We start from the raw sequence: 17295 nt of genomic DNA, 5'->3' as shown, positions 1-17295 counted from the left end.
AAACATTGCATTTTTATTCAACAAAAGTGCAGTTGAGAAACAATCAACTGTATTTCCTGCACCAATTCTTTTTTTGGGTGATACCACACGGGTTCACAAAGACGCATGTAAAGGTTTAACATATAATTAATATTTAAAGAACACAACAATTATCCAAATTACGTTAAGAAGCAAGAAAACTAACACATTACTGCAAAAATTATTAACAAAACGTTACGTTACTTCGACAGAAATAAAACATAAATGGCAAACAAGATCTCGAGAATATCCTAATGAAGTTACTGCAATGGCGACGACGATTCACGAGGTGATGTGGCTGGATTCTACAAGAACATCGTCGTTAACTTGCCTTCGTGGAGTCAGCTGCTAAAATCCGAGAGCTTCTCTCTTCCACCCTAGAAGAAAACTCGGGAGGAGTATATTGCATAACACAGTTGTCACATCTACAAAATTACAGGGTTACGTAACAAACATCAATTTAAAACAAACATAAAGTGCTCTAATCGTAACCCAACATACAGGGGGGGGGTTTCGTCCAGAAGGCAAGCATAAATTACTGGCATGTGCCCTTACAATAAGAAAATAACATATATAGTCTCCACAGGAAGAAGTTTGACAAACTATAATGATACGTCGTCGTCAACTAATTTTATAGAGATGGACAAAATTTGCAAAGAAAGTGGCTTTATTACTTTGAATATCAATGTACTAATTTATACCAACTCATTGCTATAGTTAATTTAATAAAAACTACTTCTGTTGAGCAAAATAATCATATATCAACGTATTTTCATAGAAACTGGGAAATACTTCAAAACAAGTACTCCATAAAAAACTAGGAAATTTTATTCAAGGGGAATAAATGACAATTTTTGACATTTAATATGAAGCCCCCACACCTCCCTAGTGGAAATATCAAGGGAGGAAAGTGAAGGAATTTGATATTACTAGCCAATAATTTGAATGTCAAAAAAGCACACGCTTACACGACCCATACATTAGTCATCTGGTGTACCCCTCTAGGGTTCAGTTAATCACGCTGTCTCTGAGAGAGAGAGAGAGAGAGAGATGGCTTGAGGGGAATTTCATATGCAACATTACTGAAAGACTGGCATGGTGAACTTCTTTTCATGCATCCAAGTCATTTTTTTTTACTACCAAAAAGTTACTGTTGATGATTTAGCCAGATATATACCAGCACTTTCTGTTTTGAGTATCCTTTAAGTACTTATCCATGCTACGATTCCCAAGGCCATATTAGGCTCGGTGTGCAATATCATCTGTCCAATGCAGCAATGACCTGTCATTTGAATAGTAACCCTCCATTAGGGTTCTAAGATCTAGAAATGTGCCTTAAGCAGTTTCAGACAGAACTAAAGCTCTGTAGGATCGTAGGACAAGGATATTAAGTTTAGCTATATCTGGTGGCGGGATCCAGTCAAGGCAGCTTCGTTTTCTATGTAGGTACCCAATTGCAAGGTCTGTTGTCATTACCTCATGATACATTTGTACAAAACCAGACACTAACTGCTCATAATCACCAAATCAGTTAACTTGTTTGTTGTATAGCTATCGAAGAAACGTCAATGCTAGCGTGACGAGGGTTTCCTACACTATAGTAGTTTTCATTTTAGCTATCCCAGTTCAACTGGTTTCCTTCTCGCCTACACGGAGTATTTGGAGATTCTGAAAATGTAGACTCAACCTAGTAATTTGTAAACATAACTAGCACATGTTTGCTGCACTAGAGATGCAATTAGCCTCTCATTAAACATCTACTATATCCAGAGCATTTGATGAAATTTAACGTTTTGCTATATTTATTTATAGTCATTCAGTAGCATATTCGAAACTGAATGAAGAGTGCAGTATCAAAAGCCAGAAATTTACATTTCAGAGATAATAAAATAATTAAAAAAGGCTCAATTGAAAATATTACCTACGACATTATTCATGAACTATGAAAAAGTATTTATAACATATACAAGGAGTAAATTAAGCAAATTGCATAATTGATATATAGGATAGCTGGCAATTTTAAATGTTAATAGTTTCATTTTGATAAAGATGGATCCTTGATTCTAACCTTAGAGAAGATTTTAAAGGTTTCAGAGTCAAGTTTTACTTTGTAGCATGTAGTCAATTGATTATGTACAGATTGCAATTGCATTTCGTATAATTGTGGGTAATCGTAGTTTTGCTTCTTGACAATGCAATTTGGTTTACCACGTGAAGTTGCCAAAGTTTTTTGGTCAGTAATTAAGAACTCTATATTTTGATGATTCTCTTCTAACTTTATTTATAAATTTACGTTAGTTATTTCCCTTCAATTACATGTAATATTTACAACAGAAAAAACTAGCGAGTTCAAATTTACATAAAAATTTTCATTTCTATATATCATCCAAAATTTTGCCCGAATCCTCATCTGCCCTTTTTTTTTTTTTTTTTTTTTTTTTTTTTTTTTTGTACGTACGAGCAGGATCACAACTACTTCATCTTTAAGGACAAAAGCGGTTGAAAATTCATTATTCAATCTGCCCAGTCTTCTTTTAACATTCAGTTGAATTGATAATTACGATACATGACATGTTGCAGCTTGTCAGCTGTATTGATAATACAGTTATCTGTGAGGAGTTGCCAGATTTTTAGCTGTCTTCGCTTATTCCTATTACTGTCCTTTGAAAATCAAAACTATCTGCTAGTGCTACCGTTGGTATAATATAAGTAGTTAGGATTTCATGCGTAAGTGCATAGTTCCAGCACTAAACATGTTACGAGGTCAGTTGATTTACGAGGTCAGTTGATTTAGCAGGAAAGGCCTGCAATTTTACTCTTTATGCTTTGGTTCCGTAAAGATTGAAACAAACTACATTGCTTCTTGGTCGGAACGGATAACGAACCTATGATATTACTGCATGTTGTATTATGTAGTATGATGATGTCATAAACCGCCACATCTCTAGGAAGGTGAAAATCTATCCCTATAGCCTAGACAATGGCGTTGTTGGGGATTGCACCATTATTTATAGTTTTTTCGGAATGCTAATGTATTATAAAAAAGTTACTTTAAGACATAATGTGACTTTGTGACATGCGCAGATCTAAGTGTTTTGTGAATATGTTGATAAAGGAAGACCACCGATTACATTCTTTTCTCTCTCTCTCTCTTTGATTTTTTTCTTTTTTTTTTACTGATTCTTGACATATCTTGATTTTTTATGAATTTGGTGAATATAATAATTACTTTGGATATTAAAGTTATTATTTATAAACTTAAAGTAGGTAACCTAATTACGTTTCACGAAAAATGATCATGTAAAATCTATTATTGTAGTGTAACATTATCAAAGGTAATTAACAGCCATGAAATATAAAATTATAATTTTGTTGACTTGTGGACAACATTTAAATTTGACACTTATAAGTAAGCAAAGTAACTTTCTCCAGTTATCGTAATTTATAGTCTGTAGGGATTATAGGTGACCTGTTATGTTCTGAATATGTTTAGCAGAGTAAAAAAAAAAAAAAAAAAGTGGTAAACTCCATTAATTCTTGTTAATTGAAGCAGCTTCGCAAGTATTATCATTTCTACAGAGTAAACATGTGCCTGCTACATTTTTAAGAGACTAATGTCGTGGGATTCTTTTTTTTTTTCCACTTTCCTGTCTTGTCTTTGACGCGAGTCCGCCTTTCTCTTCATGTATTTAGTTAAATTTACATAGTTTAATTTGGTGATAAAATAATAAAACCCACCCTGACCTTGCTGGACCTTCACCTGAATTTTTGCAGATATTTTTTGCACTTTTGATGTTTAGTATCAGTTTTAACAAATACATAATTATGTTACACCAAAATAAACCATTTTGAAGTTCAATATAACAAGAACGATATCACTAGACGCAAATAAGTGGTCACTTCTTTGCAGAAATTGTGGCTGTTAATATAAAAAAAAAAACGCAAAAAAGGCAAAAAGGAAAAAAAAAATACGTACCATTTATAATAATATCTTTAGTGTGCAAATTAAGATCCTTCATCATTAGATTCTTGAATAAGTTCTCAATATGAGGGATATTGCCAGTTGAACTTCACACGTTGCCATGGCAACGGCTTTGGCGAAGGGTAGCATGACATCACAAAATCACATGCGCAGATGAGTCCCAAACTCGCGTTACCAAATAAGAAATAGCCTGACTGGTGTGTAAAAAATGGTGATGCAAAAGATGTCCCAGGATGGTTAAGTATAAGTGGGTTAAGGGTTTTTTTTATGCTCAAGGAATGTCGGTAAAGTGCAAAAGGGAGAGAGAGACAAGCTTCATTTCTTGGTGGAATGGCAGTCCGAAACAGAGGTACAACACTTTCATTACCTTGGAAACCTACTGGGCTGTGACTCTAGTATTGATAAGGCAGTCGAAAAACGTAGCAATTGCCAGAATGAAGTTAAAGTAGTTGCTAAACTACCGTTAAATAAATGTATCCTGTTGGTAAACACAGCAAATATGGCAAGTACTGGCACATCTGTGTCCTGGGAGTAAATATGAACAGGAAGTCCAAGTTTGCATACTTCATTGGCATAGTATATCAGCAACATATCCACCTCGTCATGCTTAAGCAACATGACAACTGCCAGATGTGTAGGACTGGACACCTTGACAAGTGATAGTGGTTACGTCTACTGTGCAGTTGACGATAATCTGTTGGGCCAAGAATATTGTCAGAAGCTCCTTCATCTTGGTACTACTAAGGAACTTGTTGAGATCTTTTATAGGCGTGTTTCTGTCAACTTTGTATTCTGTTCCCCTGGAAAGCTAGGCTCCACTGCAACGCTGTCTTGTTATCTCTTTCAATGAAGACTGGCAGTATTGGTCAAACACCAAGTAGCACTTCGAGTAAGGGCGAATTTTGGAGTTGATGGTATTGACGAAATGCTCTTTCATGTCTTCACATGATTATATTTTATCCTTAAAAACAGGCATCTCATGAACTACTGACATGGCATTGATGATAACAGAAGCTCTATCAAATAGTAAGTCATCCAGTAAATGTGCATCAGCTTGGCCATTTCAACTGATCCATGGCTCTCCAGGTGGTGAATGAGCGGTGATTTGTCGTTGCATGGATGCAACAAGCCATCTGGTGTCATCAGCATGTGATTGATTGGGGAAAACTGATATGTGCTGACAGCTTCCTTCAAGTCAACATCTCTGGATGATTGGGTCAGGATTAGAAGCCTTGACATCAATGAGTGTGAAGCTTTCAAAGTAACTTTTTCTCCTCCAATCTTTGTGCAAGTGGATTTGTCGTCGTTGTTCCAGCCTAGATGTTTCACTTTCGTCATCTTTCCTCAGAGGTTCTGATCACCGCAAATTCTTTTGCCCACAAACTTCTGATATGCACATGAACCACATTCCACAGTGCCAAGAATGCAAATAAATTCCTTAAAAGGAATTGATTTGCACTGAACTTCCTTCAGGCAGTGTACTTGTTTCTCCTGCTGCTAAAATTTTGTCTGTCACAGATCATGGTGCCAAATTGGAACATCAGATGCCAAACCAAGCACCTTGGACAAACTGAAAGCTCAGTAGTACTCAGGCAATACTTGAGCAGGGTTTCTGGACTGGTGGTGATCCCGTTGATTCCTCCATCTGCTTTGTGGATTTTGTTAACTTGCTCTTGGGCCTGGTCAACCCCGATGGCTGTGAAATTCACTCCACCCTTTTGGACCACAAAGCTGCCATTCACAAATACTTCCCGGATGTCAGGGTGAGTATCCATTAGGCTGTACATACGGGCAATATATTCAGGAATGTTAATCACATAGCCTATTCTATTGTATGCAAAAAACCAAACACATTTTCCAGTGATGCCCAATTGGACGTTTCACATGCCACGTCGCGTGCTACTTTGGAACAAGAAAGTCTTAGAAAAAAAATGCAAATGAGCAAATTCTCGTAAAATTAGCCACCATATTGGATTTAGAGGTCTGTATATATGTCCTGTCATTCAAAATATTGAATACCATGACTGTTACGTGATACAAACATCTTGGTCATAATTTGTTAATAAATAAACAAGATATGTATAAAGGGCTTAGAATTTGCACAGATGGGGAAAATTGTCGGAATTTTCTCCGACTTTTATTATTTTTGTTCTGATTCCTGCCCTGATGTTATGGGCCGATGACAAGGCCTTGAGGAGGCGCACTCTCTAAAACTATCTTGGGGGGATTCAATAAAATTTGGTCAACAAAATAGTTTTATTACAAAAAATAAACATTTTAACACATTAACAATACACTGAACATGAATGAAAGAGCATCACGGGCGGCTAAGCCAATGTGCATTAAGAACCAACACTGAAATTGAAGTTACTAGCAAAATTCCACTGCACACGCAGTTTCTTACTACTCTCATTAATTCAATTCAAGGAACCTGAAAGCTCTCATGGCTTTGTTACGTGGTAGTCCTTAGGGTCTTTGATATGTGCTTGAAAAGCACTAAGTCCACTACTGGACGAAAAAACACAATAAATCGAGACCCATTTACTCTAAATCACAAATAAACGACTTTATTACACTTGCAGCTTTCGTTTGCTGCGCAAATCAAGTCCCTCATCGCAGGGATGACACATCTATACATGGATAAAGATAACTTACAGTTACGACAGAATTCGACCTAGCATGGCGATGGCTGGGAGCCGGGAGCCGGAGAATCGAGACACACACTAAAACATCATGGTACTTACGACGTTCAGGACTAGGGCAGGAATGAGGCGTTGCTTCGCCCTACTTCAAAGGAAACTTACGCTTTCCCGCGTAAACTACAGAATCCTTGTAATTCAGGCGGGAATCATCGCTTATTTAGGCATTACAGAGATCAATGAATCTACTTTACTTGTGAATGGGAAGAATGACAGTTAAATTATCATCTGTGATCAATGAATTGACTCAAAGTTCTGGCTGAAGGCCGTAATCTGCAAATTCTTGAATGGCTACGGAGTCCTTGGCTCCAAATCTCTACATAGACAATTTAGCTCGTACTAGGGAATAGCAAATCATATTCATTAATGAAAATTCATAGTGTCTTCATTACTATAAGATGCGCTCCTTCCCCGCCAGGCATTTAAGAATTACGTCTTAACTCTGTCGCATATTGGACAGCTTTCTGCTCAATGAATTGCCCGCGAGTTCCCTCAGTCTTGCCCCAATTTAACGCAACACTTGTGAAGTTAAATGGCGGGGATTTCGAATGATCAGTTCGAAATTCCCAACATACTCCACACCCGAAGTATGGGGCGTTGAAATGTTGGACAATTCAGGAAAGACTGAGCTCGGGGGAGGAGTAACCACTCCTACACTAATCAGTCAGGCTCGCTGCGTAGCGCTCCACAGCGACAAACAGTACACAAAAAACATGACATGGCAAAAAAAAAATACATCAATATTACACCCGGGGTAATGAATGTCACACATATACAAATAAAATATCAATGGCAGATATATATATATATATATAAATGTACCCATATACATAAGGTAGACATGATTCAGCATAGAAACTCAATAGGCAATGGGCCTGCAATAAGATCAAAAGCATAAATGGAAAATCACAATCAAGGAAACATGAATATACACTCTCATAAGGCAATCTGCCTTTACTCAATCAATGACATGAAAAAGGAAACAGTCAAGTATGTACAACTTTGTATGCAACAAGCATAGACTTTAGGCACTCGCCTCAAAATGCAATACAACATGCAAGAGAAACTTCTATATTAGGCTCTTCACCTTCAACTCACGCTTCTATAAAGCAATATATTCAACTAAATAAGCATTTCTCAAATTCAAATAGGAACACTCTTAAGGCACTCTGCCTTCAACATTCTTCATGCAACACGCATTAAGCTTGTTGCACACATTCTAGAGTTATTATTGAAGGCGTGCTTCATCAACTCCAGAATGCGCGCAACAAGCATAATCAGATCGACAGGCCATTCGCCTTTAATGAAACATAGATTACAACTGATTCAGTATATAGTCTTTCACAGGACACACGCCCTCAAAACTCTTTCACTTCTCTATAAGAAGTACTCATTACTCATACATTTTGGTAATTTACCTTGAGGGTGGGGGCTATCTCCGCACAACGCTAGACTTGTTTGCACAAGAGGGGGGCTCCCACTACCTTACGCTAATCCAACGCACTTCCATCCTCTGAGGATTCAACTCACCTACACTTACTTGGGTCCACCCTCCCTGCCTACCAGAATAAGGGACCTTCCCGTTTTCTTTCACTGTTTCTAGCTATAACTTAGATATAGTCGCTTTCCATTAAGCGCTTCATTCTCTCGCGCTGCTTAGCAGCAGCCTTTCTCAAAGGGCGTGCGGAACGTCTTTGTCCGCCTAACTGAACGTCAAAGTCACTACCACTCGATACCTCAGTATCATTCACTTCAGCACTCTCACTTACCGCATTGGTATCGCTCAAATCGTTACCAATATCGTCAGTGTCTTCTACGTCACTCAAGACCTTTGTGGCTGGTTGTTCGGATGTTGCAGCCAGTGCCATCCCTTTGTCGTCCCCAGACGTCACAACATTTCCTGGAACACCTACTGCTGGGCTGTACGCTCCCTCGTCTCAGACCTCTTCGTTGCTGTCGTCATCACGCACCATCTCCTCCGTCGCACCATCAACATCGTCATGCTGTTCGTCTCCAACGCCATCATCGTCATCTGAGGGGGCAAGTTCCAGGGGGACCAAGTGGCTGACAGCACGCAGGGACTCAACATCTTCGAACAATACCTTGGCCGAACGCACGACACCGTCTCGTCCGGGTACGTCTCCACGACGCGTCCAAGGGGCCACGTTGCCCGCTTTTGATTTTCTTGCTTTACTAACACGATGTCTCCAGGGTGCAGCTTGGTGGGTTCCCCAGACTGACAATTGTGTCGGGCTCTTAGGGCACTTAGGTACTCCTTCCTCCACCTCTCCCGGAAGGCTTTCAAAGTGTCTGTTAGCTTTAGATATCGATCCTGTAGCCTCCGGGAGGTGAAGGTAGCATTAAGGTCTTCATCTGGCAAAACAGGTGCCATTAAGTTAATTAAGTGACCTCGCACTAAATGAGAGGGGGTGAGGACCTCGTCCTCGCACTTGTCACCGCTATACATCAACGGCCTATTATTAACTACCGCCTCCGCCTGTTTCACTAGAGTTAATACGTGGGCCTCCGGCAGATACTTTCTCCCAAGGGCAATCTGAAGGGCACTCTTCGTAACACCAATCAGACGTTCGAAAAAACCGCCTTTCCACGGTGCACGGGGGGTTTGAAATAGCCATTCTACGCCAGTCCTCCTCAGGAACTGCTGGACTTCATCCTCTTCATAAATTTAGTCCCTGAAGGAGGTTGCTGGCCGTCTTGAACGTTTGGTGGTTATCAGAAGTGATTAAGGTCGGGGCTCCATGCGTAGCACTGAATCTTCGAAAAGCTAGAACAAATTCCTCCACTTCCACGATGAGGATATAGCCTGGTCGAGTTTCTGTTTGTATGGCCGCAGTGTGGTCCACGCCGACTGCGGCAAAAGGATTCTGCAAGGTGATCCTTTCCTTCGGTAGGGGGGGGTGGTGGTGGTTGTCTCATCAGCGGTTGGAAGGCTAGCACGCACTCTGGACACTTCCGTACAACTTGCTTAGCAATAGACCTCAGGCCCGGCGTCCAGCATTTCTGTCGAAAAATCGCCATTAGCATATTGACATTACAATGGAGGTGCAAACAATGCAAATACTTTAAGTATGCTCTGACTAAGTGTCCCTTAGCAGGCAAAAGAATCAAATGTTTCATCTCTTTAATTTGGGACACTCGTCCCCTAGTGCAAATCAATTTATCTACTATAATTAAATTTAATTGACTCTCAAAATTCAATATCTCACGAGGGGGTCTGACCTCACCCTCCAAATATGCATACACAGTAGGTAAATAGAATCTTTGCTCTAATAAGACAAGAGCTCAAAAAGGATCCTTTTTCACTTTTGCAAACTTTAACACTAATGTGGTTACTCTAATCAAAATTCGGAACTCAACCTCCCTGAGTAGTAGTTCCCATATCCCTCCTGGGGGAACAACCTTGTTTCTTCCCTCAGTTCCTGCACCGCCGCTACCACGGTTCTGATATTCATTAGATCTGCCTCTTTGAAAGGATTCCCAAGAACTGTGGACCCTTGCGCCAAAGAGGGTTCTGCTGCAATTGCTGGATTGTTGCGCCCCTAGACAAGACATCAGCAGGATTCTGTTTGCTGGGCACATACTTCACACTGAAATCACAAATCTGGCGGAGAAAAAAAACTTCCACCACAGGGTTAGATATAAAGATATTTTTGTTGTCCTTGGCATCCGGGGATGCCACCCAGGCTAATGCAACTTTGCTATCTGACCAGATACCTACTAATCTCTTGTGGCTCTATTAGCCCTTTAATCGTTTTTGCTAGCCTAAAACCTAGCAGCAAAGCTAAAAGTTCTAATTTAGGGATGGTGATTTTGAGCATCCCTTTCGGAGTGATTCTCATTTTGCTGGTGAGTAATATTACGTTACTTTCTTTATCTCTGACATACGCTACAGCACCGTATGCCCTACTACTGGCATCGGTGAATATATGGAGTTAGGATCTTCTAAATCACTGACTGATTTCAACTCTGCTAACAGTTCTCGCGCTTCTTTAGCCTTTTCCTTACATAACACGTCATCCCATCCAATCTCTTGTTCCCAAAGTTGTTGGAGAAACAGCTTTCCCCTAACAAATAAAGGACTGACTAAACCTAGCGGATCGTAAATTGACACTAGCAAAGATAGTACCCTATGTTTCGTAGGTACCCATCCCTCCCCCAATTCACGAATCCTCTCACTCTCTTTCACACACAGACAGTCAACGTCTCGAGCCCATCTCAGCCCAGGCACGCTCACATTCACAGGTTCTTTCCACTCTCTCTCGCTATCGAAGGCTATACTGTTCGTTACCCACCCTTCTAACGGCATTCTGGCCCTATCCAAAATTGCATGGACAGATTCTTGTTTTTTTTTCATCTCATCCAGACTTTCAAAGGTACTAACATAGTTATCAACATAAAATGACTTGCTTAATTCAGGTCTTCCTTCTAAACTAAAATGATGACTCAATACTTGTTGTAACAAAAAGGGACTAGCCGTGATGCCGAACACCACGACCCTGAAAGCGAAGGTCAGCGCTCGACCTGCTACCTCTCGCCACAGGAATCTTGTATATTTGGCATCACGGGGATCTATAGTACTCTATGAAATGCATTGCTTATGTCTGCAAGCATGGCGTATTTATTCATTCGAAACTTTAGAAGCAAATTATAGGCCAACTCTACTAAATTAGGCCCAGGTAACAGGCATTCATTTAAGGATTTATTATTCTTAGCTTTGGATGAGGCATTGAATACGATTCTAAGGAGGGTCGTGCGGCTATCTTTTTTAATGCCGAAATGCGGCATGTAGTATCCTTCTATTTTTGGATCTTTTACTTCATATATAAATCCTGCCTCCAGGTATTTGTCGATCACTCCCTGATATTGATTATAGTATTCCTTGTCTTTCTGAAATTTGGTTTGCAGTGAATCCAGCTGTGCTACAGCATTTCTAAAGTTTGTTTCTGGCCTACCTTCTGAACGGAACAGCAAACTAACCTGATATCCCTCAGGCTTCTTCGTTACACTCTGCGAAACCTTTCGCATGGCTTCCGCTTCGCGGACAGTGTACTGCTCGGATGGGGCGATGCCTACGTTATCCAAACGCCACCATTCATCAACATCAAATGCAATTGGTTCGCTCGCGACCCTACATACCCTGAGCGTTCTCACTTGATCTATCTTGTGACCTTCTAATAGCCACTGTGGCACTCTCCCATATGGCGACATGCCATTATGGGTCAGAAAAAGACTTATCCCGTCTATCTTTTCTACTCCAATAATGAAGTAATTAAAATAGTCTGCACCCACAAGAATGTGCACGTTTCGTAACTTATCGCTCTTACTGTCAGGATCTGCTAACGTGACTCCCTTCCCTACTAGGTGTTGTCTTACTCTTACATAACCTGCGTTATGAATTGGGACGTCTACGTTCTCGTGAACAACTAGTTTCATTCGAACAATACTATTACCCATCTCTACCCGGCAACTCACAACGTCATACTGGCCACTGATTTCTGAAGAACCAAAGGGAGCAATGTTCAACGCCACTTTGCCTACCACTGGCAGGCCTAATTGCTTTGCAGTTTTAGCGGAGATAAAGCTTCATTGACTCCCAGTGTCCATAAACAAGCGAACCCGTTTACTCCCCTGCTTGTGATGGATCTCGGCCATGGCCGTTGGCAAAATCGTACAGGGAAGATCTACACTAGACATTTGGGCTACTTTGGTGCTCTTACACGGTTTTGATTCTACTTTCTCTTTGGGCGGACGGGGGTTTCTATCGTGCTGCCTGGGCGTTGCATTTACTACAGGGTGGGAGGTTGTAGCTTGACTGTTACTTACTAAACTGGGATGATTTCGGGACGAAGTGGAGGGAACTGAATGTGCTTTTCTGAAGCTGCCATTATCACAAATGGAAGTATTATGATTATTTCCACAACTTTTACATGAATTGGGGTTAGGGCATCTATCACTATGGTGACCTGACTGAAGGCAATTAAAACACAGGCCCTTCCTTAGTAAAATGCGGTGTCTGGCAGCCACATCACTTACTCGGCGGCATCCATGAGGCGGGTGCCGTTCATTGCAAAAGGGACAAGAATTATTCTGCATGGGTTTCGTTTTGGGTCTAACACTGACATTGTTTTTCTTATCAGATTCTAATTTCTCGCCTCGCTGTAACGCGTCATCTTCCAACATGCGAATTATGAAGTCTATAGCTTCAAAAAATTCTTCTAAACTATAGTCGCATTTTCTGAGGTGTTCGACCACCTTTCGATAGAGCTTACCTTCTGACAACTTCTGATTGATAAGACTCATGACCATGCCATGGCCTATATCATTAGTACTGAGCCTCTTTATTTGCTCAATGATCACTGTTAACTCAAACCTGAACTTCTTCAACTCTACGGGGTTCAACGAGGGTACGAATATGTTGGCAAGTTTTCGATGCAAGATCACAAGCGTTTGGTGTACATTACCATATTGCTTATCCAAGAGATCTAACGCTACCTTGTAATTCGCGGCGGTTACACTTAGGGATTTAACAATCCTAAGCGGATCCCTGCCCAGAGTCCCTAACAAGTAAGTAAATTTGGACGTCGTCCAAATCTCCCCTTCGATCCACGTGGATCGTGAACAATTCTCTAAGAAGCATATTCCTGCACTTCCCCTTCAAAAGTGGGGAGAGGCAGCAGTTTCAATTTGGGGAGGGAAACATTCCCTGTCTGAGTGACTTTGTTTATCGATTCAATTCAAGAAAAGGGTAGAAGCTCGCACAGCTTCTGCTAAGGATTGCCTGATTCTGGCATCTAAGCTAGATTCTAACTTTACGACTTGACGTTTGTACAACTCTCGAAGCTGACCTTCTTGTCTCAACTGCGTGACCAAATTTTGGTACACGCTCAGAATAAGTTTCTACTAACGCACGCTGTGATTCGGCCAGTAAGTCTGCTGTGAGACTCGGCGAGGCCTCTATGTGGACAATCATAGCCACTGCCATTTTGGATTATTTACTCTACTTCTTATGGGGGGGGGTTATACAAACTAGGAAATGAGGATTTTTCTTACGTTAGGAAGACGGGGTACAAAGACTAGTGGCACGTGTGGCTAATTGCACATCGGAACAAGCTGAGCCTAGTTGTTTTGTCTGTCTCTCTCCTGATCAATCTCATCAAACGATTGAGGAACGCGTTACGGATTTCTGAATCAAAATGGACTCCGTCCCTTTGTTTGCCTTCGCTGGTAGGCACGAGAGTTCATAGGCAAGTGTCGGACTCCGTACCGACTTCTTTTGTAGCAGTATTTGGAGATTCTCGCATTAAAGTTCTCTACTTTATTGACATATTCAACGGAATTGATAGCAAAACGATTATCAGGGAGATACTCTCTGATCTCTGCGTCGCAGATAGCAATGTTTTCACAAATTTTCCTCAAGCGTTCAATAAGAGTACGTTAATCATCCCAAACGGTTTTGGGGTGATCGATTGCCAGGTCGTTTCCTCCTATATATAACACGACCAACTCATACCGTCTCTGCCAGAATGATAGACTACTATCTAAAAATTGACTGACCAGACCTCCTGGCCTTCTATAGATCTCAATCTGGTTATCTGAACACTGTGGCAGATTCGGTGGGAGCTGACTGTGTCCTATCAGGGCTACCCTATAGACCATACTTTATTGAAATTTCCCTTCAAGCTCTAGAGAGCACTTGTCATCCGGTTCGAAGGACCAAATGTCGGAATTTTCTCACTTTTATTATTTTTGTTCTGATTCATGCCCTGATGTTATGGGCCGATGACAAGGCCTTGAGGAGGCGCACTCTCTAAAACTATCTGGGGGGGATTCAATAAAATTTGGTCAACAAAATACAGTTTTACATTAACAATACACTGAACATGAATGAAAGAGCATCACGGGCGGCTAAGCCAATGTGCATTAACCCTTAAACGCCGAAGTGGTAAAAATCAAAACCTCTCCCGAATGCCGGGGCCGGTTTGGAGTGAGCGCGGAAGCGGAAAAAATAATTTTCAAAAAATCACAGCGCACTTAGTTTTCAAGACTAAGAGTTCATTTTTGGCTCCTTTTTTTATCATTGCCTGAAGTTTAGTATGCAACCATCAGAAATGATAAATATTATCATTATCATATATAAATAATGCGATATATGATAGCGCAAAAACAAAATTTTATATATAATTGTATTCAAATCACGCTGTGCGCAAAACGGTTAAAGGTAACAAGTTGCTTTTTTTCGTTGTAATGTAAACTAAATTGCAATCTTTTTGGTATATAACAAATTGTAAAACGATAAAAGCAACACAGAAAATATTATCACAAAATGATGCATGAATTCGTAACGCGCGGATGTAAAAAGATTTTTTTTAAATTCACCATAAATCTAAATATTGTTATAGAGACTTCAAATTTGTTTCAAGATGAAGTTAAATGATGGAATATTACGATACTGTAAGAGCTTTAGCTTACAATTGCAGTTTTCGACAATTTCGCACGAGTTGAAAGTTGACCAAATGTCGAAAATATAAATAAGCAATTATTTCGGAAATTAGAAAAGCTACAACCTTCAAAATTTTTATTTATTCTACATGAAATTACGATTTTCATATATAAAACACTATGAAATGCCCTAATATGAAAAGGCAAATTTTCCGAGAATGCGAGTACGCAATTCGGAGATTTATGGTGGAGAATCCACGAGCGGAGGGAAGGAAAGTTTTTTCATAAATTCACCATAAATCTAAATAGTGCTAGACTTCCAATTTGTTGCAAAATGAAGGTAAATGATTGAATATTACTAAAATATGAGTTTTAGCTTAAAATTGCGTTTTTTGACCAGTTCGGTAGAGTCAAAGTTGACCGAACATGATTTTTTTTCTATTTATCGTGAGAAAAGCTACAACCTTCAATTATTTTTCGTTGTATTCTAATGAAATTACACACATTTTCATATATAAAACTTTATGTAACGGCTAATTTAAAATGGTGCAAACATTACCACAATCGCACAAATGATTTTTTCGGAACCGTTACCGCGCAGAACGTAAGGAAAATGTTTTTTTATTTTTTCATGAATTCACCATAAATCGAAATATTGTGCTAGAGACTTTCAATTTGTTACAAATGAAGTTAAATGATTAAATATTACTAAAATTATGAGTTTTACCTTACAATTGTTGCGTTTTTTCGACCATTTTGTAGTCAAAATTGCGCACATTTCCATATATAAAAACTATGTAACGGCTAACTAATTTTAAAATGGTGCAAACATTACCACAATCGCATGTATGATTTTTTTCGGAAGTTACCGCGCGGACGTAAGGAAAGTTTTTTCATAAACATTCACTATAAATAGAAATAGTGCTAGAGACTTCCCCACAATTTGTTGCAAAATTAAGGTAAATAGTTGATTACTACAATATAAGCGTTTTAGCTTAACAAAATTGCGTTTTTCGACCATTTCAGTAGTCAAAGTTGACCGAAGGTTGAAATTTTGGCACTTATCGTTATTTATATGGAAATATTTCAAAACTGATAAAAGCTACAATCATGAGTATTTTTTTTTTTTTTATTTTAAATGTAATTGCGCACATTTTCATATATAATACTTCATGTAACGGATAATTTAAAACGGTGCAAAAATTATGTCAAAGTGACAAAATAATTTTTGAGATGTGTCAGATACTTTTTAGTGCGATAAGAAAGAAATTCGCGCTTGCGCGCCTGCTTAACTATTGTAAACAAAACAATGCCTTGATCCGTGAACTCCCAGCATCCCCCAAGGCGCGTGATTCAAAAGTTTTTGGCTGGTAGGCCTATAAGTATTTTTCCGCGAGTTTTTAAAAAAACTTTTTTGAGTCGACGTATGGTACGTCCATTCGGCATACTTGAGACATTTTGACTCTACGTTTAATACGTCCATTCGGCGTTTAAGGGTTAAGAACCAACACTGAAATTGATGTTACTAGCAAAATTCCACTGCACACGCAGTTTCTTACTACTCTCATGGCTTTGTTACGTGGTAGCCCTTAGGGTCTTTGATATCATGTGCTTGAAAAGCACTAAGTCCACTACTGGACAAAAAAACACAATAAATCGAGACCCATTTACTCTAAATCACAAATAAATGACATTCTTACACTTGCAGCTTTCGTTTGCTGCGCAAATCAAGTCCCTCTTCGCAGGGATGACACATCTATACAAGGATAAAGATAACTTACAGTTACAACGGAATTCGACCTAGCATGGCGATGGCTGGGAGCCAGAGAATCGAGAGACACACTAAATCATCACGGTAATTACGACGTTCAGGACTAGGGCAGGAATGAGGCGACGCTTCGCCCTACTTCAAAGGAAACTTACGCTTTCCCGCGTAAACTACAGAATCCTCGTAATTCAGGCGGGAATCATCACTTATTTAGGCATTACGGAGATCAGTGAATCTACTTTACTTGTGAATGGGAAGAATGACAGTTAAGTTATCATCTGGGATCAATGAATTGACTCAAAGTTCTGGCTGAAGGCCGTAATCTGCAAATTCTTGAATGGCTACGGAGTCCTTGGCTCCAAATCTCT

General features: G+C 39.7%; 1 long non-coding RNA gene across 1 annotated transcript; it reads right to left on the bottom strand.

Moving 5' to 3' along the window:
• Positions 1–6244: 6244 nt before the first annotated feature.
• LOC135200361 (uncharacterized) lies at positions 6245–14575 on the bottom strand. Its single transcript, XR_010311273.1, has 2 exons — positions 10120–14575; positions 6245–9720 (listed from the first exon to the last, which is right to left on the bottom strand). It is a non-coding gene; the product is annotated as an uncharacterized LOC135200361 (long non-coding RNA).
• Between the last annotated feature and the right edge of the window lie 2720 nt (positions 14576–17295).

This window comes from Macrobrachium nipponense, chromosome 23, assembly GCF_015104395.2.
Source record: "Macrobrachium nipponense isolate FS-2020 chromosome 23, ASM1510439v2, whole genome shotgun sequence".
Taxonomy (NCBI): domain Eukaryota; kingdom Metazoa; phylum Arthropoda; class Malacostraca; order Decapoda; family Palaemonidae; genus Macrobrachium; species Macrobrachium nipponense.
The sequence above is the reverse complement of the archived record's forward strand: the minus strand, read 5'-3'. Positions and strand labels throughout refer to the sequence as shown.